General features: G+C 48.9%; 1 protein-coding gene across 12 annotated transcripts in view; it reads left to right on the top strand.

Annotated features, from left to right (window-relative positions):
• The window catches only part of Lar (tyrosine-protein phosphatase Lar), a 181,452-nt gene that overhangs the window by 54,094 nt on the left and 105,065 nt on the right, over positions 1–22,293 (top strand). The gene's annotated exons all lie outside the window — the stretch shown is intronic.

The raw sequence follows: 22,293 nt of genomic DNA, 5'->3' as shown, positions 1-22,293 counted from the left end.
TCGCAAGCTAATGTACCTCTCTTTTCTTACAACACTTTTATATACATGACTCGCTTCTGTTTGAACAGGCGATCATTCTCTCGAGGTGACAGTTTTTTCTCGACTTTCCTCTTTCTTCGTCTCTCTCTCTCTCTCTTGCCTCGATCTCTCCCGGTCGTTCACGCTCATTACTGAGCTTTTTATTATATGTGTACAAGTCTTTCTATCTGTGGCCACAAAAACACATACGCGATTGAAGCCACCGAGATACTCGCCCGGTCACTGCTCCATATAAAATCAAGCGAGAGGCCCTGATACGCACGTGGCCCGACATACGTGCTCCCGCGTCACTTACGAATTTCTTAAGCTCATTGTCCCGGAGAATTCGGAGAGTCAAGGAATACCGAAATTTCGCTCCCGCCTAGCGAAACCCGAATAACGCCGAAGACGTTCCTTCCCCAGGGAACGTACCCTCGACCTCGAGACCCGAAAGTGACCGCAAGGAGAAAGGACCCCCCCCCGTAACTCCTGACGATAAAAATTCCTCGCTACCAACGTGTTTTGACCTTTCTTGCCCATCTACAAACGAGGGAAGGTGATGCTTTATTCTACCCAACATTGAGTGCCGAATTTGTATTCCTTTTTTACCCAACTGACACACGACTTTCCACCTTATTTTTATTCTCTCCCGTGCCGCTCGCCCTTTTTCCTTTTTATCGCGTGTATGGGATTCACACATTCCAATTAAACGTAGCCTGGTCCTCCGGAATTCTTGAATAAATCTCCATTCGCCCCGGCATTCGTATAAGTAGCGTGTATAACGAGGTCTACGCTTGTGGAAAAATCGACAAAATTCATGGTAAGGTGCTTCGGGTTTTCTAATCGTTGGACACTCCGATCGTGGAACGTGCTCCAACCAGTTCGAGGAAACTCGACCCTCAGGGGCTATTCGAATACTCCGATTTGTTGGTCAGTCAAAATATCGAATTCCCACGAAAAATAGTGGCGCGAGCGACGGCATTTTCGAAAGTCCCCATAAAAATTTCAACCCCCCTCATCGTCGAGTTTCTGAACGACCAAAATTAGCACGAAAAGCGATTTTTCTATGCAGCTCGACAGGCAGGCTCGATTCGTCAGTGTTTCGCAAACCATACTCAAAAGGAAAAGCGCACGATCGATCATTCGATGAACGTCGATGAAATCGTCACGGATGTTTGAGGAAGACAAAGGCATTGAGAGCGAAGGGTAGAAAACAAGGGGTTCTGGTATGGGCAAGGGCGAAACGAGCTTATTGTAAGTAGAGACAGAGAGCGTGTATGCTGGGCAACGCTCGAATCGTATCTGATATAATTGTCGGTTGGAACATTGTGCCCGAGATGGTGGAAGCGAGTTTTGCTATACACGTACGCTCGTTGGAGTGGGGACATCCGCAGATTGCCGGCAATAATAACATTAATAATGGGAGTTACCTCCGAGACGTTATATCGGGATTATTGAACAAGTGTTTGGCCGTGTATAGCGAGGAGGGCAACTCTCGGCGAATTACGTATCGAGAGAAATTGCATGCAGAATACGCGCGGTTGTGTGCGAAGTTTCCTACACGAGGGAGCGTACACGGACGACATTATAATCATGCACGTTGATCGTGCGGGGGGTGGAGGGAGCGTTGGCCTCGCCACTGTCCGTGTCAACCCTTAACATGCGCTCTATATAGTCGGTTTCTCAGTCAAACTTCCGGTAATGGCTGGCTCAGCTTTGCCACTGTGGGCGAGAAGAGGATCGCCGCAAGATACTCGGATTGGAAGGTGGTTCTCGGTGATTAGGAAATCTGCATTGTTCGAACGCGTCGAAATTCTTCGAGTACTTTTCGGAGGGGGATTTATCGGGGTGAGGATCGATGCTGGGAGCTTCGGAGCAGCTGGGAATTCGGATCGCGGTTGTGAGTAAATAATAAAGGCGACAAAAAGGAAAATTCGTGGAGGTTGCCGGGGGTGGAGGTCGAGAGGACCATTTCCGTCGGTCCACAAATTCTCCTGCTGGTGAAGGGTGCAGTTCAGGAGGAGCCGCAGTCGCGACTGGCTTTGTTTGCTGGTTCATTTTTTCGTCCGGTTCTTTGCCGCGTCCTCTCGTCTTACGTACTGCGCTATCAACTATTACGACGCTCGGTTCTCCCCGGCGATAGATGTCTCTGGAGAGCACGGGCCATTCCACTCGGCAATCGAGCTTGGAACGTCCGCGCCGTCAAGTTCGTTTTTATCTCTCGTTCTGGTCGTCACGGGGGCGCGCGCGTATCCGTTCGCATTTCTCGAGCTTCTCAAGGGAACGCGTAACCGGCCTCTCCGATCAATTCCTTTCTTGCGCTTCTTTCCTCACTTTTCTTCGTTCCTCGGCTCCTTTTTTCCACCGGTTTTGACCGCTCCGCACTTATCCGCCCTCGCTCCATCTCACTTTCTCGCTTTCTACCGACTCCCTGATAGATTTCCAGGCTCAAGAGCACCGGGAGCCGGAGAACGCTCTCAAAAACGCGTGATTTTTCTTCGATCAATAAATCAACGCGATTTTATTCGCTCTTGATTTATCCTCACAGCTTGAGAAAGCCTCTGGAAACTATTATTGTTAGCCTCGAATATATTTTACTTCTGGAGAGCCTCCCTCCGGGCGTATCGCCACGAGAAATTTATTTCACACGGTCATCAATTAGCATCAAACGTTATTGGAGGTACGCCCGTACGTGAGTACGTCGGGGGCTGCGGCTGAAAAAGAGCTGAGGTGAAGCGATAACTTGGAATCCCCACCGTCTCGGGCTTGTTCTCGCCCAGTTCTTTTCTCCATTTTATACGGCGTGAGGGCACAATAAAAGTGGCGGTTTTACCAGTCGCTGTGTGTGCTCACCGACGATTCTGCGGGGCGACCCGTCGTGTCGCGCACGCGGTAGCTTACCTTAAACACTGTTAAACCGCCGTCGCCGCTGCCGCTGCCATTGCCGCTACCAAAAGCACTCGTTCTACTATCGCTGTGGGGCTTGACACGCGAACGCGCTTGTTGTTGAGAATCGCGTGTCGAACCATTATATCGAAAGCACACAAAGTTCACATCGAACCTCCCGCTCCGTACCCAACAACTGAATTACCCCTTTTCTATCTATTCATTCGTATTACCCATTTCTTATCCTCCGTTCGCCAATGACCCAGCAACCGAGGCTGCTCGAGAATCGATACCAATTAATTTGCGTTTTACTCCTCGAAATTAACGCTCGATCGCGGGAGTCGATCGACCATTTCGGACTTGTTTTCGTAAGCACGAAAAAGAAGAAGAAAAAAAAAAAACGTCAACTTGCAGTATTTTCTGAAATATTGTAATTAATTAATTATTAAGGAAACAAATTTTGATAATTTTTTAATTCGAAACCCCAACGCTCCGCGTAAGGACTCCCTGCGGCAGCGACTCTCGTCATGACATAAATGTACTCACAGTCGCTGCCGCGATTTTACACATTCAATCATAAAAGTTACTGCGAAAGTATGAAAATCATAATTTTTCCTTGCCCTTTTGTGACCGGCGGGTTTGTATTATTAATTTCGTTCACTTAAAGCGAGTCATATTAAAAGCTGAAAAGGTTTTTAAATGAAATGAATTCGCGATATGCTCTTGTAGGCCCCTTCTCCTCGCAGTACTTTTTCTCAGTAGAATTTTCATTTACTCCGAGAATATTCGAGTGTTTTATTTGATGTTTTTCCTGCGAGATTTATACACGAATTTGGCCCGTTGGTACTCTTCACTGTACGGGATTAATAATCTCTGGCCACGTATCTTGCCGGCCACGAGGATCCGCCTTCTCTTCTTTGCTTCGGCGAGATAGTTTCGGTGCGGCGACTACTGTATTATACATATAGAGAGTCTCGTATTGTACAGTTTGGTAACACTGTATAAGTAGAGGGCGGTGAGCGCGAGCTCGGGCAAACTTCTGCGGAGGAGCGACAACGGGACAGTTATTAATTAATATGGCGTGTACCCACAGTATGCTCATATTCCCGGCTTGCAAACCGCTCTTACTCACCGCTCTCGTGCCTCCTCTTGCTTTCTCTTTAGTCCTGCGCGCCTCCCTTTGATTAATTTTCTTTTTCCCCGCGCGCGCGTACTACACTTTGTGCTGTTTCGTATGTGCAACTCCGGGATCAGATTCGTTCGCGGTTCCACTCGAATTACTCCGAACCCACCACCCTACATAACTTACAACACTTTTTTTCATTTCTTTTTTGAACCTTATGAAAAACTCGTTTCCGACGCGGTACGAAAGCCCCGAATCACGAATATTATGGGCTCGCGTGGATCAAACATTCATGATAATGAATTATCAGGAAATCACTCGTATTTTTACCTATTTTTACTCACTCCATACCCGGTACGAACAGGGCGAATATTAAAAACGTTGCTCCAATTCACGCTCTATGAATTCGCAATGGTATCAGTCTGGAACAAAAACGATCTCGTTACTCTTAAACTCCTTAATTCGCTTCACTTATCAATGAAACACGTTGCCAAACTCCCGCACATAGTTATTCGTGTACGAATCACAAAAGCGGCAGAGTGGCTCGTCGACTCCCCTTTCAAGTTTCGAGCCGGAGTACGCGAGGGTCCAAAAGACCCCTTCGCATTTGTTTCGCTGAACAAAATCGCGCTGTTACAAATATCACAAACGGAACCACATTGGTGTGTACGAACAATGACATTCGTTGAACAATTATTCGAATTCGTTTCGCGTGCGTGCTCATTTATGCGAGTGCATTATAATTTCTATGAATCGCTTGATAATTGGAGGGCTCGGAATCACAACGGCGAATTTAACAGTCAATTGCATCGGGTTACCTTTTTTCCTCAAAAGTGTGGTTACCGGCTGAATATTGTTATCGGAAACAACGTTGTTTTGTTTCGGATTCATTGGATTGATTTTGTATCGCGATGTAAAAAATGTGAATGCGGTATTCAGGGGTGATTTTCCGAGCCGATTGTTCGTTCTCAATACACGAAGCACAATGAAAGTTTGATACGTTTTCCCCATTGACGTTTACAAATAAAGCGATGACGTTCACCGTGGAATTTCGATCGCGATTATGGCTCGACGCGAGCCTGAAATTGGAGCAGGGAGAACTTTGATTCAGCCTTGAAACGATATAAATCGAGTGCACGTTCCGGATCGTTAGTTCTGGAGGAGCGTGAGATAGTGCATTAGGGTGCATGAATGCTTCGGAGTCGGGGAGCAGCCCTCGGGCTTCTGTCGATAAGTATGAAAATATAAAAGCCCCATAGCAGTTTGCCCTAGGCTAATATGAATCCGTGTTTTGATAATTTGAAATTACATATTTTTTCTTCGTCCTTCCAATCTGGTCTAATTTTCCAGAAAAGTAACGAAGAGGACATTCAAAAAATTCGAAAAACAATAAAAAATAAATAAATATGAGAAATTCTGGGGGGAATGAAGAGCGAAAAAAATGACAAATTTGAAAGAAATATCATTTTTTGACAACTTTCTAAAAGAAGCAATCAAGATGCAAAGGACGAAGTTTCAAAGGCTCCTCTAAAAAGCGGAATATTCCCTTCGGTAGTCCGTTTTGCCCCCTTCTCCTCTATGGATGGTTCGTTGAAAACGTATAGGCTATTTGGCCGTTAGCCAAACGCGAGCACTCCGCGTTCACAGACCTTGGTGGATCGTCTTCTCCGTCCGGGCTGCGTGCTGTACCGAGAGTTTCTCTTTCCCGTTGGCTCTCTTCTCCGGCGAGGGAGCGGTTCTCTTCATTGTCGAATGCATGACCAATACGCGGGGGTGCTCGCAGGTGGCTGTAAACTCGCCTCGAACGAGGGAGCGTATACGGGGGTTTGCCAAAAGTTGAACACGTCGAGGGGGTCAATCGCTGCGAGTGTGCACACACACACACACACAGGCAAGATCCTGCTCGAGTGCTTTGACCCTTGGGAGCGGGACTTGCCGCGCGGTTATAATTCTTCGGGGGAGCAGCGAGAGGAGGTTTATGTGTGTTTCGTATCGGAGATAGAGGCCGGCCACAAACCACCAAATCAAAACGTTCGAGGCTCGGACACGGCGGGGACGATTCTTCCCTGGATTCGTTGACTCTTCGTTGAAAGTTATCGTTTGACGTTCATTCGGCTAATACAGCGAAGCTGTGCGGAATCGACGTGTATACTCGCGTGCGTGGGCATGCATGGAAAACTTATTGCAATATATTATTACGTATGGTACAAAGTTGCAATAAAAATCCAGTCGGAATGTCACGTGGAGTAATTGAATGGTATTCGTAAAGCGGGAGAATATGGTGGAGAGGTTAGCCGATAGGGAAATGTATTGTTCGGCGCGAGCGGAGTGGGCGGCGAGGGGCCGGTGGTTATAGGGACGTTTTTCTCCTGTGCTCGGGCCGGGAGAGCGAGAGAGCGAGAGCCCGACGCGGGGAATCGTCGGAGTGAGGGTAGAACCGCACACCATTCACCGAGCAGCCCGAGTTGATTTATCGGTGGGTAGCGTGACACCGTGAATAAATAGAAAGGTGATCGAAAACAAAATCCCACGGAAATGGGTATAAATGGCTGGCGAGAACGGGGATCGAACCTCGTCGCCAGCCGGCCCGGGGTTGCCCCTGCAAAAAGGCAAAAACGAATCAAGCTGAAGCAAGTAAAATAAATAAATAAAGCTCTACTGAAAAAAGGCGGAAGAAAAACAGCGATAACAACAACGGCGAGGGGGGGACTCGGCTCTGCGAAGACACCGTTCGACCGGACCATTTTTCCTTTCGTTTCGCAAAATAATTGGCTTTTTATATGCATTAGCTGCTCCGATAGGATGCGCGCGAGTGCTACACTTGATTTGTGTCAATTAACGACAGTAGCGCTCCCGAATCGAGTTCTCGCGGGGAATATGTGTTATTTAAACAAGTCTTGTGAATATGCTGGACGCGGAACGTCTGATGGGCTTGTTGAAGATCGATTGGGAGGAGCGCTCGACTCGGAGGAACGATATCACTCGACGATAAAATCTTGATGAAAAATGTTTGTTTGAACGAATGTCATAGTGGATGAAATAATTTCATACTCAATTACATTAGGTAACTGAGGAGAGAGGCTCTCTCCGTGCACTCTCGAGGATGGATGCGGGAGGAGGAAGGATTGCGAGTGGTGTGTGAGTGGCTCTTTCAGCAGCGCACGGAGCCGTTACAGTCGAGACCGGTAGGCGGGTTGGCTGGCGGTTAGTATAGTTTCGTAGGTAACCGACCTACGTAGCACCGATGTGGGGGGAGAGCATACCGAGTGCACGAATGAAGCAGCAGGAATAGAGCGGAGTGAGAAAGAGACGGTTTTGGAGCGAGGGAACCGCACCCGGGGCGCCCAAGACTCAACAACCCAACAGCCGAAGAAGAGACCCACCTTCATAAATATTCACGATGAAATCTACCCCTCGATAATAACGGTCTGGCCGCTCTTTCCACCTGACTCTGAAATATACGCGATAAGTGTGCGGCGGCGAGGACGCGCGGCGGGGCGGGGAGGCGAGACAACGCGCGACGTGGATGCCAAGCATTTCTCGGCAAATATATTCACCTTTGAAAATTCCGCGGTGATAAATATCGAGGGAGCGAGGAGACTGTGCGATTGTGAGTGATCCTGCGATCGCGCAACGGAGACGGGAACTTTTGGCTTCGGCTTATATTCGGCTTGGCATGGAAACGAGATCTTTGAGTACGCGACGTTTCGTTCCTTACGCGTGTGCGTCCAGACTGAAAGATCGTGCGAAGCCTCGCGGCTCGATTGGCCGGAGGGAGGAGAGTAAAGTACGACAAGAAACGAGAGGCTGCTGGATGGACAACCCTCTTGAAGCAAGAGTGGGAATTGCTTATATGTAACTATAATGAATCTCGCGAAGAAAGAATCCCTCGGTGGCTCTCACAGTGCCAGGTGGATTTAGTGTGGTAAACGGAAGACAGCCCGAGCCGAGCGAGGGATGGAGATACACATACGAAGAATAGAAGACAGAGCCGGCGCTGCTACCGCTGGCAGTGCACGGCTCGGTTCACGATGCTGTCCAGCAAAGGAGTAAATTGGTAAAAATGTCTGGAGGTTGTTTGGGGAATGGCAAACACGAGCGAACTATCCTTCGTGGTCTGTCTTCCTGACTGTAGCTGCTGCCACGAGCCACTCTCTTTCTCCCTCGCTCATTCCCTCTCCCTTCATTCGCTTCGCTCGCGCCATAGCCGAGCGATAGCAAGCCCAGCCGGCTGGTTCGCTCTCTCTCCAGTGCTGGCAGCTCGAGAGCAACCTCGAGCCCTGGGCGTCCCCGACCCACCCGTATAGGTGAGCCGAACCACACCGCATCTTCCAACGCTGCTTCCTCTATCCGCTCGCTCCACGAGGACCAGCGCTGCAAACTGGCGACGACGACGACGCTTTATTCCATTCTCTTCCTGCTCCCTCTTTTTTCTCTTCCAGAGCTTCGTACTTTTCTCTCCATTCTTTTGCCCTCTCTCTCTCTCTCTCTCTCTTCTCTGCTACCACTCTATTTCCACATTTCTGTCTTACTCGCCGGATACCATCCCGCGCTGCACCCCTCGCGAGCCTTCTCTATGCTGGGCGTATTTCGCTGGCAATGGTTCTTCTCACGAGCAACCTACACACGATCCCACCACCCTCCGACTGTCTGCGCTAGTTTTTCTTTTCTCCTCGACCCTTTTCCTGCGTTACCTCCATTTTTACACACTAACGCTGGAGCACTATTCGCCCAGAAAATAGAGTGTTCCAGAGCCCACACGCCGAAAAACACACACACACACACACACGCTCAACGATCTTTGTTGCGTCTTATCCAACCGAAATTCTTTAACGCCAACTGTCGAGTAGACTCTCCTTATTGTCTAACATCGTTGTTTTCAGCCCTGAAACACGACGCCGCTATTGACTTGCCACTATTTTAACGAATTGACTGGCAACTTGGATCCTCCTCGGCAGCTTCATGGCTATACGAGATATATCCTTGATAACGAAAGTGATTACGACAAAAAGCCTTTTGTTCTTATCACGAATACGGAGCCCGCCTAGTTCCAGCCTCCCTCCGGGTCTCGACTCTCTCTCTCTCTCTCTCTCAAAGACGCGCTTCCTCTTTCTCCTTTGCTCCGCGCGCGTACTTTGTCACCGTGCCCGCTGACCCATTTCGTATCCTTTTCACCTCCAACTTTGGATTTTATTTTAAAGCCAATCCGATAATAGCCGTGCGCCGCGAATATCGACGCGAGTATCGGCTTCGCTGTTACATTTCTGGGACGCGGAATTATTGATATTTTATTTTTACTGCCCTAGTGGGGAAGCGTGTCAATTCTCCTTACAAGAAAATCTCTCGCGTTACTGCAGAGCTCCATAAAACTTTACTCGCTTCCCGGCTCGTTAATTCCACCGGATTTTTCGGTGAATTCACCCGGCACCGAATCTATGTGAGATACGAAATGAAAACTACTACCTCGCATTTGTACATCCGAGCTGGAACAAAGTGTGCCCTCGTGGACCGAGCGCCGCGACGTTGCATGAGAAACAATTGACGCGAGCTCGAAAACGTACAATCCTTCGCGAGTGGACAAACCCCAGGAATTCAATCTCGACACAATGCACTTTTTCAAGGGCTGCTGACACTCTCCTCCCACCGAGCTGCACCGCTGCACACACGCTCTGACGTTCTCCCATCTTGGGGATGAGGCTCTCGACGTGTCACGTGTCTAAGGCTTTTGAAGCATTTCCTCATTCGTGTCGAGTGCAATCCCGTATCTTGCCTAGTACCTCTCGCTTGAATTAGATACCTCTGGGTACATCTTGCCTTGGGACATCATTACACAATGCGAGAACCGGATTATTTGGCGTTCCAACCACATGCTCAAGACCGCTCGTTCAAACGGTTCCGCACGAGCTTCCTCCGCCCCCAGCTCCCGCCGAACGATCGAGGCAAGTGTGAGCCCCCAACCCCTCGCGTATAACCAGCACCATTGCAATTCCGTTCGTACGTAGCCGAGTGCGGAGAGGGAATGCGCGGAATAAAAGCAAATAGAGCATCCTGATGTTTTGTTTCGAAGGGACGAGGCGAGAGCTATACACGAAGCTACATAACGGACCGGATAATTATGTCGAAAATAACGTCGCCGCGTGACGCGGTGCTCCTGAGACTTTGAGCCATTAAAAGTCGCACGACCAAGCCCCTCTTTTTCCCACTGCGCGCGCTTTTATCTCTTGTCATACAAGTCTCTCGTTTTTCGCTCATTCGGTAAAGCCAGTGAAGCGGCGGGTTATGCGCTCGGTGCGCGGAGTGCAATTTTGGCATTGATTATTTGTAACGTGTGTACCTCCCGAAAGTGCCTCTCGGAGGAAAACCTCGTTTTTCTGTGACTTCGAAAATCACGGAGTTTGTTTAATCGTTCGAAACGATAGCTCGCAAATTAATACAAAGAAATGTAACAACATCGATAAAGCTACAGTTTTTTCTCGTTCGGCTAATACGAATCGTGATCGGACGGAATGAAAACGGATCAATTGAACGGACACTCCCCCCCCCTCCCGGCCCTCGAGAACTCGCCCGCGTGCTTTCAATACTTGCACGTAATCGATAAACACTATCGAGATTTTAGTTTGTGTACGTTATTACGAAGCCCCGAGGAAAATAGTCGCGCGACTAGCCGCGATGGAAAAGATTGGCCGTACGTGTGCTCGTGGCATTCGCTCCGCGCTCCTCTATACGTACTAATTAACTCTCGTCGATTCGGGAATGCGAATGGCCGGGGAGGGGGGGCTCCGTTTCGTTATCACCAGCCAGCAATGGGATGCGGTTCGTGTGGCCCCACCCTCCCTTATTGTCCGCTGTGTTTAATTTTAACGGTATGAAGGTGCAACTAGACTTGGGAGAATTCGGAAAATCGATCGGCGCTCTCGTCAACAGGGGAAGGGAAGTCGGCCGTTGTGTGTTTTGGAATAGTTGTACGAAACCGTAGCTCGACACAGGACTCGGGGCCGGGGATTACGGTTACGCGAGGCCTGATAAACACGTCGACCCTATCTCCGTTTCCGACGACTTATCAAATCAATACGTTCGCTTTCCAACTTCATATCTAAAGCTAAATTTTCCTGTATCATTAAATTAAACGCGGGCGCTTGCCTACGAGTGAGTCTCGAGCCTATAATTTCTGAGATAGGAATCGAAAAGGGTATCGAGTCCTTTCCACTTCGAGTCATTCGTATGGAAATGAGGAAAATTAAAAGCTGCTCGCGCCCCCCCTCATTTTGATCCCCTCGACTCTGGAAAGCTCAAATGTTCCTTCCGCTCGCTCTCACACTGGTATCATAACTTTCAGCACATCGAAGAAGAAGAAATTTCCAAGTTCGGTGGATGAAAGTTACGATGAAAATGTTCAATATGTAGGTTGTGTAGACTCGAAGAGAAAAATAAAGTGATTTTCGCTCGATCCTATAGCTCCTCGCTTAATTTTACCGGGCTCATCCATTGCACAGAGATATTTTTATGGCTGTTTCCTTTTCATGGGGGATACCGATCGTGGAATCATTTCAATTATATGTACGTACCAATGCTCTCCTCCCTCACTTCATTCTCGCTCGCTCGCCCTCGCCGCTTCCATTGCCTCACTCTACTTTTCCTCCGAGAACATCGCTATACATGGAAAGCTTGTAAAACGCAGAGAAACGAGGGCAGGAGGGATAGAAATGGGAGATGGATAGAGATAGGGAAGCTTGGCAGTCCCAATCGCATTGGCACGGCGCATTTTATCGTGCCGTAACTCGAAATTGCTTGTCTTCGAACGTTATAAAATCCGAGGGAGTTGCTTCGGCGGACGGAGGTAAAAAAATCGATTCGATCCTTGGCGGGCTCGACGCGACCGCGGACCTCCTGCATGTTGAATCACCTCCGCAGACAACATTCGACGCTTGTAGCTGCGTTCACGTATTAGCGAGTGTGGCTTACGGTTGAGCGGGGATCTCGGTGAGTTAATTCGTCGTAAATGATGTCGGGAGAGTAATTCTGCAAGTCGAATAAACGCGTTGGCGAATCTTGCTACAAAAGTCGTCCCGCGTCATTCCTCGGAATGAGAAACACACAAAATTCCTCCGGACGAGGCAGTTTCGTCGATAATTTCTGGTAAAAGAGTTTTTCCCGAACTTTAACGATTCACGGCCCGACAATCCGACGCCATTTCTTCGCACAGGCTCTCCCCCGGAAGCTCGTAATACCTGACGAGTAGACGCGCGGCTGACAAAGGCACGGAGAGCGAAAGATCGTTGAAGCAGAAGAGAGCAAAAGGATACGCGGATATGACGACAGGGCTTGTGCTCGCTCTCGGCACAGCGTTGCCCAGCGGAGTATTGCGCCTTTGCGAACATATATCGCTGTCAGTCATCCCTCCGTCCGTGCGGATAGGTGGGCGTTGATATTGGGCACTTGCAACCAGAGATGGTTACGTGCGCAAAGCCGAAGCCTGGGAGTGGGACTGTGGGAGTTGAGGCCGGACGGAGATTCTCGACGGATTGCTCGCCCGGACTGCTCAAGGGACACGAGAGCCCTGGAACATGTCGTACATACGGACGAACGATTCGCGTGGTCACTTGAGGGGCCGAGGGAAAGCTTGTTCATTTCATGGGCCGTCAGCTCGTGCCAATCCAATGGACCATGATGTGTGATTTTTTTTCCTGCCGTATTTCCTCCTGTTTAATAGGAAGCGACAAAACAACTGTTGCAAAATGAACAATCCGAGGGCGAATCCGCTCTCTGGCTGCTTTTCTATGTCGTTGGTACGCGTTACGGGAGCTTCGAGGACGGAACGAGAGACGCGCCCCTCCGTCGGGTAATGCCGCTCGAATTTTCTCCGTCCGGTGTCCGACTTTTCTAGGAATATTCGAGCGAGCACCCGCTCGAGAATCCCAGCCGTCAATCGTCTCTTGTCCCCCTGCGCCGCGATGCTCCCCGCGCTAATAGATATTGCGTTCTGTCCATCACGGAACCGCGCCGGCTTTGGCTTGGATTAGTTCGGAAACGTCGGGACGTTCGACGCGTCAGACGACCGCCTTTCTTCGTGGCGGATAAGATGTGAGCGCGTTTTATTTTATGAAGCGTAGCGATAAACCCCCGGTCATGAAGAAATGGAGGATCGCCACACAAAACGCGGCGCTGTACGTAGCCGGATTTCATCTCGCATTCTCCTTCTCTCTCTCTCTCTATCTCCTCGCGCTTCGCTTCGAGAAAGAAATAAGTAAGTGCGAGGCGGGACGTCGGGCGCGGCGAGCAGCTCGGAAAGGTTACGCCACTAGCACTCGGCCGAGGCGGGCGTGCGAGCGAAATAGAAAATCGAAGGCACTTAAAAAGTGGCAGATACTCAGTGTACAAAACTCCACTTGGATGTAGACATTCTGAGAAGAATGCTTTCGTGCCGAGGCACTTTCCGCCCAACTTCCAACTTCCTACCTTCCCCTCCGCCTGCTCCTCGCCCGCACACGCTTCTCCCTATTTTCACTCCTTTTCTCCCGCTCCCATGAAATCCCGTTCGAACAACATACCCAGCGACGTCGATGAGTTCATATACCGCATCCAGAAACACTCGACAGCTTCGCCCAAAAAAAGGGACCGACTCAATCTTAGCCACGATCCAATCGAACCGCCGGTTTTTCCCTCGCGAATATTTAAGGCGGCAGCCTCTCCCGTTTTTGGATGCCGTGGAGAATGTGCTCGAGCAAACAGACATGCTGGGAATAAATTCAGTTGCGTTATTAACGATCTATATCCATATATACATAATAAGCGTAATGACTTGACGTGGAAAAGTCTTGAGTTATGTTGTGAGTTTTCGCTGATGTAGGCGGTAGTTTAGGTAGCCAGGTACTTAATAATACTTTGGTGAACCGCTAATCCACAGTCTCGAGGAACCAAAGTTTTCTCTATAAACCTCTCGTTATTCCGGCGTACGGAGCGGCGCCCGGGGAGGATAGCGAAGCGTACAAGGGCCGGGGGGCTGGCGGTGTTGAAAGAACTGGGAACACCGGCACTCTTAAGCTCAACGAAGCTACGGCCCTATCGTACTTAGCGCGCTAAGAGAGAAGCCAGCGCTCGCTACCCTTCCACGGCCGAGAGCCTTCCATCGAGTATTAAAAGTTCAACAAACCTAACGCTGCAGTAAAACGAAAGAAAGAATCCTTGGCACTTGCAATGAGATTCCGTACCATTATAAATGAGGAATAGCGGTAACTGCTACTGTTACAGCCACTGTTGCTCGAATGATTGCACCGAGCAAACTCTCTTCTTTTTTCTCATTCTTACCTTTCTTTCCTTTTTTGATGCCTTATATCCGAAGGCTAATCCCAAAGCCCCGGGTGCGACACGCGATCCGAGAATTATGGGCCGCACCATTTTTTCCCCTCGCTCGCTCCCTCCCTCACTTTTTTAACTTCCTCGTAGTAACTTTGTTTTCGTCGGAGAAGAAAAAAAACGAGGCGATGAAGAGAGGAAGAAAAATCGAGATCTCCATGGGGTTTGGGGGCCCTCAAAATGTTTTATGAATTGCCGGAAAGTCAATGGGAACGAGGAGAATGTACGTGCTAAGTACAAAACCCCGAGGTTTTCCTCCTCGCCCTCGATCCGTACGAGTTTATTGAATATATACGTGCCCCGTACACGAGTGAATCTATCAAGCCGGGGAGATTACCGAGCAAAGATCTGACGCTCGCTTCAGGGCGTTGGTCAGTGACGAACCTCGGCAGAAAAGTACTTCGTCTTTATTGCCCTCGAGTCTCCTGCGCGCAAGTTGCTCATATCGGCATTTCCAATCCCATCTCGTCCTCTGCTTCTTCTTCTTCTTCTTCTGCTTCTTCTTTTTCTTATTTCTCCTCATTCTCCTCCACCTCGCGCTCCATACGACCGAGAAAACTTCAACCACCAGCCCCCTACAAATCCTCTCAAGTTTCACATTTTATCGCTGTTGCAAAGATATTTAATTTTTGTTCTGGGAGCGCCTTTATGACGATCGCTATTTCGCGGACGCCTTAAACCACCGCTTCCTATCATGGAATCCCGACTCGCCTCGCCTCCAGACAGCCAATTAATTCTCCATTCGTATAAAAACAGCTGAGAAATCGAAAACCATTGGTATTTTCTTATTACCGATGTCATCGCTCTACTACTTTTTATCGTTCACCGGAGACCCGTCCAGTGAGAAAACAAACATGCTTCTCTGCTCCCTCCCTCCCTCTGCGAATTTCTGCTTCCACTAACGCCGAGAATTAAAATATGCTAAAATCCTCGCACCGAGAACTTTCGGTTTTAAAAATAAGTCAATGCAATACTGTTGAATTAAACTCCGGATTTATTCGCCTCATTACCACCAACGATCTAGCCACGGAGTCCAGCTCTCGAGGCCGGCTCTTTTTATTCTTTCCAAGCGACCCTTTTATTTACCACATTCGCCAAAAAGTGACGAAACTATTGATGAAAAAAGTTTATTTAGTAAACTCGCTATTGATAATTGGTAATTTTCTTCAGCGCTTGCATATTTATTGTCTCGATGGCGAATAGTTTATATTTCCCAGCGGCTGCTCTCGCGGAACGAACCCTTTTCACGGAAAGTCGGAGTCGCGATTCGCTTCGCGCAATTTCCCTAAAACAAAGTTTTCGACCATCCAGCAGTGGTGCGTCGGTATATCGAAATATCGAAACTTCGATCAAAACGATTCTCAGATCCTCGCGACTACTGTGCCTGCCGCTCGCACGATCGAGCATCGCTTATTTTCTTCGGCTGCGTCGCCCCGGCGCGTACACCGTGAAGAAAATCAATAGAAAGTCCTTGACATCGCGTGCACCCAAGTGCCTGAGAAATTAATATCTTGATGTGCCGGTCTCTCGAGGATGGAGCGCTCGAATGGGAATATATGGGGGAAGGAAAAAATGAGAGGGTTTGGGCTCATATCGCCTCGTTTTACGTAACGCATATATTTTCGCCTCGATTTGACATTCGACGAGGCGTGTGCTCGGTTTAATTATGCCTACGGTGTCCTGATTACTCGCTCCGGGCAATATAACTGGATCTGATTACCGTCCGCCCGGTGATATATATACTCGACTTCATCCGTGCTCGTTTCCGGTACGAATGGGGAGACGTCGGGCGTGTTTGTCGCGCAGCAGCAGCGCCAATTTTTCGCGATTGATGTCTGCGGCGATGGAAAATCGACGTTGGAGCATATTTTCTGAGGTCGAATCGCGTCCCGTTGTCCGGAGGCACTTTTCACCCGGTGGCATGGTTAAGCGAGAGGGAGGAACAAATAAGCTGAGAATTTCTCGTGTATTGTTTGTGGTCGAGGGGATATGAAGCGAGGGAAAAGAGAAGCGTCGTCGCGACGATTGGTTCGGTCGAAAGTAAAATGATTCCTCGGTGTTGCGCAGCGGTTCCTTGCGGGTCTGGGTAAGCTCACGGCAGCCAGCGACGAGGAAGCTGACAGAATACTCTCGTTGGCAAAGAGCGGAGAGACGAGCTTACGCTCCGGTAATCCTCTCTCTTGGAATAAACCGAAAGGAAATATAAAGCAAACGAATCGAGCGAGAGACCTTTGACGGGGGAGATGAATTGGGACGTCGATTGAAGAATCCCCACAACAAATTTTCCATTGTAAGACCGTGTCCGGCAGTAAAAATAAATAGACTCGGAACCAAGGAAGCGATGACGGGAAAGCGGAAGAAGGAGAAAAAAGGTGGAGCGATGCACGGAAGATGAAAAAACGAGAAGAAAACGAGCGAAAAGGTATGCAAGCCCGTAACTCGGAGGAGGGCAGGAATCAACAAACACATCGGGATTATCTTCTTGTCTAGCTCGCCTCGCCCGGGTCGCCTTCCGCTCCCGTTCTTTCGCCTACGCGGTATTCCCTCGACACCGAGTTGGGACTTGGCGCGGGACAGAAACGAGGCTGGAACCCCGGAGCGACGCTCGCAATTTAGTGGCAATCAACGGGTTGAAGGTTTTGTAGCTACCAAGGGAGATTCAAGATGCACCATTCATTTCTTGTCATAGAAGAATTATAATAGTCCCAGGTTGCTTGGTGAGCGGCTTCGGTTATGCGGATCCCACCAATTCTCTACCGCTCCGCCGCGTAATCTTGTATTCGTTAAATTTATTTACCTCTGCGCTAGCAAGAGAATGAAAAGGAAAAAACGAAAAGGTTAAAACCGAGCAAAAGTTCCATTCAAATTTACATCCTCGAAACACCCTGAATTTTCTTTAATGTCTTCGTCTACTTCGTTAGACGAACAATCCCGCGAAATGTTGCTCGCTCCAAAGAAATAAAAACTTCGTTTTCTTCCGACAGGCTTGCACCTCGGAGAAATATTTTGTCATTAAACGCAGAGAGCTGTAGCTCCCTTCGTAGCTGTTGAACCGCTCGCCAAAATTCCTGCGAATCGTCTGTCCGTGTTCGCTCTTAACGAGTTTTATAAACAAGCCCACGAATTATAACTTCTCATTGTTTTCGTGGCTTTATTCTCGGAACGCTGATTGCGTATTCCCGGTACAATAGCCTTGGTCCAAGTGGATTCGTGTTACCAAAGATATTGAATGTCGCGTCGCATTGTTAGGAGGCAGTGCGAGCAACGCCTTGGCTTTGCATTCGCGCATATTATCCCCCGTTTAACCAAAATGTAGTTCGAACAACGCCATGCAGTTGAAGAGTATTCAATTTCGAAATTGAAAAAGCACAGAGCGAAGCAAAAGTCGGTTGTCGCAAACGATCGTTTCCGTTCATCAGCCCCAAGAAGGAATCCCGCGTCGTCGAACCCGCGGTGCTTAAACCCCTCACAATCTTGTTGTCCCGCTGCCTTTGCGGAAGCGATTCCTTGTCTGGAATAAAACTCATCGAAAATACTTAGCGAGAAAAGATAAGAGAAGATCGAATTGCGGTTGCGGAGAGGATTGTGCGAGGCTTGGCCTCGCTTGACGAGGGTGAGAGCCAAGGATAAAGAGTAGAGAGAAGAGAGCCTCGAAGGGTTGATGATCGTTAGCCCGGCTCCAATACTTGAGATGGCGAATATATAGGCAGGCGAGGAGACAAAGGGGCTATCAATCTGGCGGTAAGGGCCTTCATAGAATCGTGGTGCATATGAAACCGGTGGCCAGAGCTCCGGGCGTACGACCTCGGCCTGCACCTCGAATCCCCGGGCAACCGGCACACACCGTATAAATGGTAGTATTATAGCCCAGCCGTCGCACACGGGACGAGGGGAGAAAACGGTCGCCTACAGCGTTGGGCTCTGTAACCTGCTCTCGGGCTCCCTCGTCGTCGTTGCCGCCGCCGCCGCCGCCGCTTTCGCTTTGCCTCGCGCGATCCTCCTCCACCTTTTGCCCTTCCGCCCCTTCTCTCCGCTCCTTGCACCCCGCCTCTTCTCGCTCGCGCTTCAGCTTTCAATATTTCAAACACTTATCGTCCGCGGGAGCTTCGCGGAGAGAAGTCAGCGGGAGAGAGAGCAGACGAGGGCGTACGGGTGAAAACGGGGTGACCCAGAGGATGCCGTGCGGTGAGAACTCCTCCCCCGGCCGCCCGCCCTTCCACCGTATAATACTCGCATTTATATCATCTCCGCGGGCTCCGATGGTTTTGACTTTATAATTTAATGTCGGGTACCTGAAAGGGTTGCGAGTCCACCGCGTACCACCGCCGCCCTCGTCGCTGTACCGCGTCCCAGATGAATTATGCGCAATCGTATCTGATTTCGGCTGCCTCCTGCGAACTCTCTTTCTCTCTGGCTCGCTCTCTTCACGGATGAACGAAGCCGCACAATATTATAGCGTTATTGAGACGCTAATAAAAAATTGCTCGTGCGCTTCTGGCATCACAACAATCGAAGAATATTTCAAGAGCACACGCAATAAACGTTCGAACGGTACACTGACTTTGGGAGATTCATACGCCCGGGAGATACCGCGCGGAGAAAGAACGCTCCCGGGCTCACGGAGACCGATGTAGTACGTCGCGCTGCGGTTATCGTAATTTCACTTTCCATCCTTCGAATTCAAAGTTTGAAGGAATATTGCTCGCTCGCGCGCTCTTACGACGCACTGATAAGTCATGCTCGACTTTGAAGACGCGCGGATAAGGTGGAAATACGTGCGCCACCGCGGCTCCCTTATCGCGAACTTTTCTCTTACCCCCCGCCTGCGAAAAAGCCATCTTTAACCCACGATGCTTGTTCTTTTCGCAGTCTTACTTTCTTGTTATGTGAATAACAATGAGCTTCGGTTAAGCGATTTAACGCTAACCGATCGTTTCTATGCATTGTGGAACGTTGCTTATTTCAAACGCTTTTTTTCCACTTTCCCGCTCCTCGTACGCAGACGCGCGAGCACCAATAAATCTTGAGGAAACCTATTCCGTGGGAAGCTACATCGGATTTTCTTCAGATTTATTCGCCTTATCGATGAATAAAAGATTATTTCACTCGAAATTCTCTGTTACGTTGATTTCACTTGGACACTAAGAACTCGAGACACTCCGTTAACATCGCGAACAACGCTGAGACCCATCGAAACCTCCTGAAAAAATCGTCCCCACAAAATGCACCGGTTTTATCGACGCTGCCGAAGAATTCGGCTCTCTTTTCTTCGAAATGTACGGATCCAATTTGGAACTGAAAATCGAGAGGTTTCTATCAGCTCAGGTGGGAAGAAGAAATCTCGATGAAAAAAAAATCTCAGAAAGAGAGAGAGAGAGAAGCGTAGATTTGAATCTGTGCGTCGTTCCACCTTGAGGATAGACCACTGAAAGAACAGCCGAGAGTTTACGACGGCGGTGGACGCCGCGGATACGCTGCTCCTCGATCTGAGGAATTCGATCAGAAAACCTGAAAGACGCGTATTGTATCCAGCGAAAGAATGTAAAGGTAGTTTGCTCGAGGTTGCCGTGGAGAGTTGCTGCTGCGGGCTCGAGGAAAAAGCTTTCGATTTTTCTTAAGACGCGAGGGAAAAACCGAGCCAGTCGCGCTTCACCTGCGGAGCACATTCGCCCGCTCCTAAAGCAGATTAACCCTTTAACAGAGGGAAATCGGATCGCGGAACGAATATTCCATTACTCTCGGATGAGTGGAGAAAACCTTTTCCACTTACATTTTGCGTGAAGGTGAAAAAACTTTTTGTTTCTTTACTAAAACGAAACAGGAGAGGCACGCAATACTCGTCGCAAGATTACTTCGCTCGTCGAAGCTCTCGAAATTTCTTAGTTTCCTAGCTCTGCAAAGTAACGTCTCGAAATCCATTTTTTCAGGACATTTTATCCGTAAATTGCAATTGATGATCTCGAGCACGGCTTTCTATGACTAGTCAAGTTTGCAGCTAACTTTATTTTGATTAAATCGATTAAAGAGTGATTGAATCAAAAACTAAAGTTTTTTCATGTTTTTATGTTTTTTTTTTTTTTTTTTTTTTTTTTTTGAAGAAACGGAATCTGTGGTAAATTTTTTTCGCGGTATAAACTTTCCCAAAGCTCGAACACCGTACAATTGTTTCACAATTAATATTATTGTAAGTTCTCTCATGAGATACCATGTAAAAAGCTCAAAATTGTGAGTGTAAATTCAAAATTTTGCTCCGTAAGAGGTCTCGGAAACTGCGCTTATCGTTATCGGGGGACCTTGAACTATCGTGTACCGCAACGAAAATTGCGGACCTTCACCTTACCTTATTGAACCGATGAAAAGTGAGTTCAATGTGTTCCCAGAAACAGTATACACTAAACTTTGAAGAAAATCAGGAAAAAGTATGTTGTAAGTTTTCCGAAAAGGACGTCAAGAAAGTAGCCAAAATGGCGTTCTTCGGATAACTCTTCATTACACATGTAAAAAAGGATTAAAGTAATGTTGCTAACGCAACGTGAGGTAGTGTGTGTACTTAACGAGGATATTCAGTAGAATTGAGGACAGGAGCTAATTACGAACTGTGGAAGGTACAAATCGTCGCATTCGTATATTCCCATCGAGTGTATCATTATAGTGCGGGCAAGTTGTAAAGTCTGCCTTTACAGTAGTATGTACAGTGGCGCGTTATATTAGCGTGCGTATTTACTCTAAAGGGAGAAAGCGCCAAGCGATGCGTTGATAAACAGATAAACGCATACGAGCGTTTCAGCTGGACGTATTGGCTTGTGTGAGTGTGTCGAGCAGCGGCAGGAGGGGAAGGGGTTGAGACGCGTGTGTTGCTTCGGCGTCGAACACTCGTGTGTATGCCCGGGGCAAGCTGGCTGCATGAAATTGCCTCCTAAAGCCCGTTTCATTCGTTCATCCACTGTACTAACACCAGTTCAATCGCTAATTACGATTTTAGTCGAAGCAACAAACAACAGGAGTAAATGAGTAATAATGTAACGTAGGTTGGGTGTCGGCGTTGCTCTCGGAAGGAGAGAAAAAGGGAGGAATATACGCGCTCGGAGGGGGATGCTCGGTGGAGGTGTAATATCGGAGTCAAAGGGAGCGTGACCGGGGGGAAAGGAGGGTGCGAGATACGCGAGAGCGATATCGCCCTAGACGAGTGGCGGCTCGTGGTGCCTCGTCGCCGAGTCCCTCATAATTCGAAGGGGTGAGTTTGGCCTGCGGCCAGCCGGTTACCCGGCTCGCTCGGCGGCCTTGAGCACGCCGCCTGCCGCTGCTGCTCGAGATACTCTAGATCTTCGGAGAGAGCGCGCGCGACGCGCAGCCGACCCGGGGGAGTTTACGTGGGGTAGCCCTCTCGTAACACCACCTCGGTATTTACGATCATTTTTATGGTCAACTCTGGCCCGCCATATAATTGCTCGTTGTGGGTAACCCCCTCCAGGTTCTGGCGCCTTGGCGTATATCACGCTACGCTCCCCCGGGTAGGCTACTCCGGGCGAGCCTCGACGCCGTTGCTTATTCTCGCCCTCCGAAACTCCTTCTGCCCTCGCAGAATCGCCCTGGAATTGAACTCTTCATTTCTCTCTGCCCAATGTCAGCCGAAGCTTTCTACTTGGAGAGTGAAAAACTGCGCGAAACACACACACGCGCGCGCGCGCGCGCGCGACTGGGAAGCACCTACGTGCTTAATCGCTACAGGGCCGTTACGCCTTAAGTAGTTTTCAACTATTTCCAGCTTATTTCGAATTTACTCGCGCTCTCTCACATCCGTAAACTCGCGTACTTCGTTCACTTTCGCCGCTGCTATACTCTTATCTCCCTTTACAACCTTCCTCGCTCTACACGAGCCTGCGACTAACCTCGAGCGTTTGAAAACTCGTGCG

Source organism: Venturia canescens, chromosome 8, assembly GCF_019457755.1.
Source record: "Venturia canescens isolate UGA chromosome 8, ASM1945775v1, whole genome shotgun sequence".
In the NCBI taxonomy this organism is placed as follows: domain Eukaryota; kingdom Metazoa; phylum Arthropoda; class Insecta; order Hymenoptera; family Ichneumonidae; genus Venturia; species Venturia canescens.
This window is presented reverse-complemented; position numbering and strand designations above follow the sequence as displayed.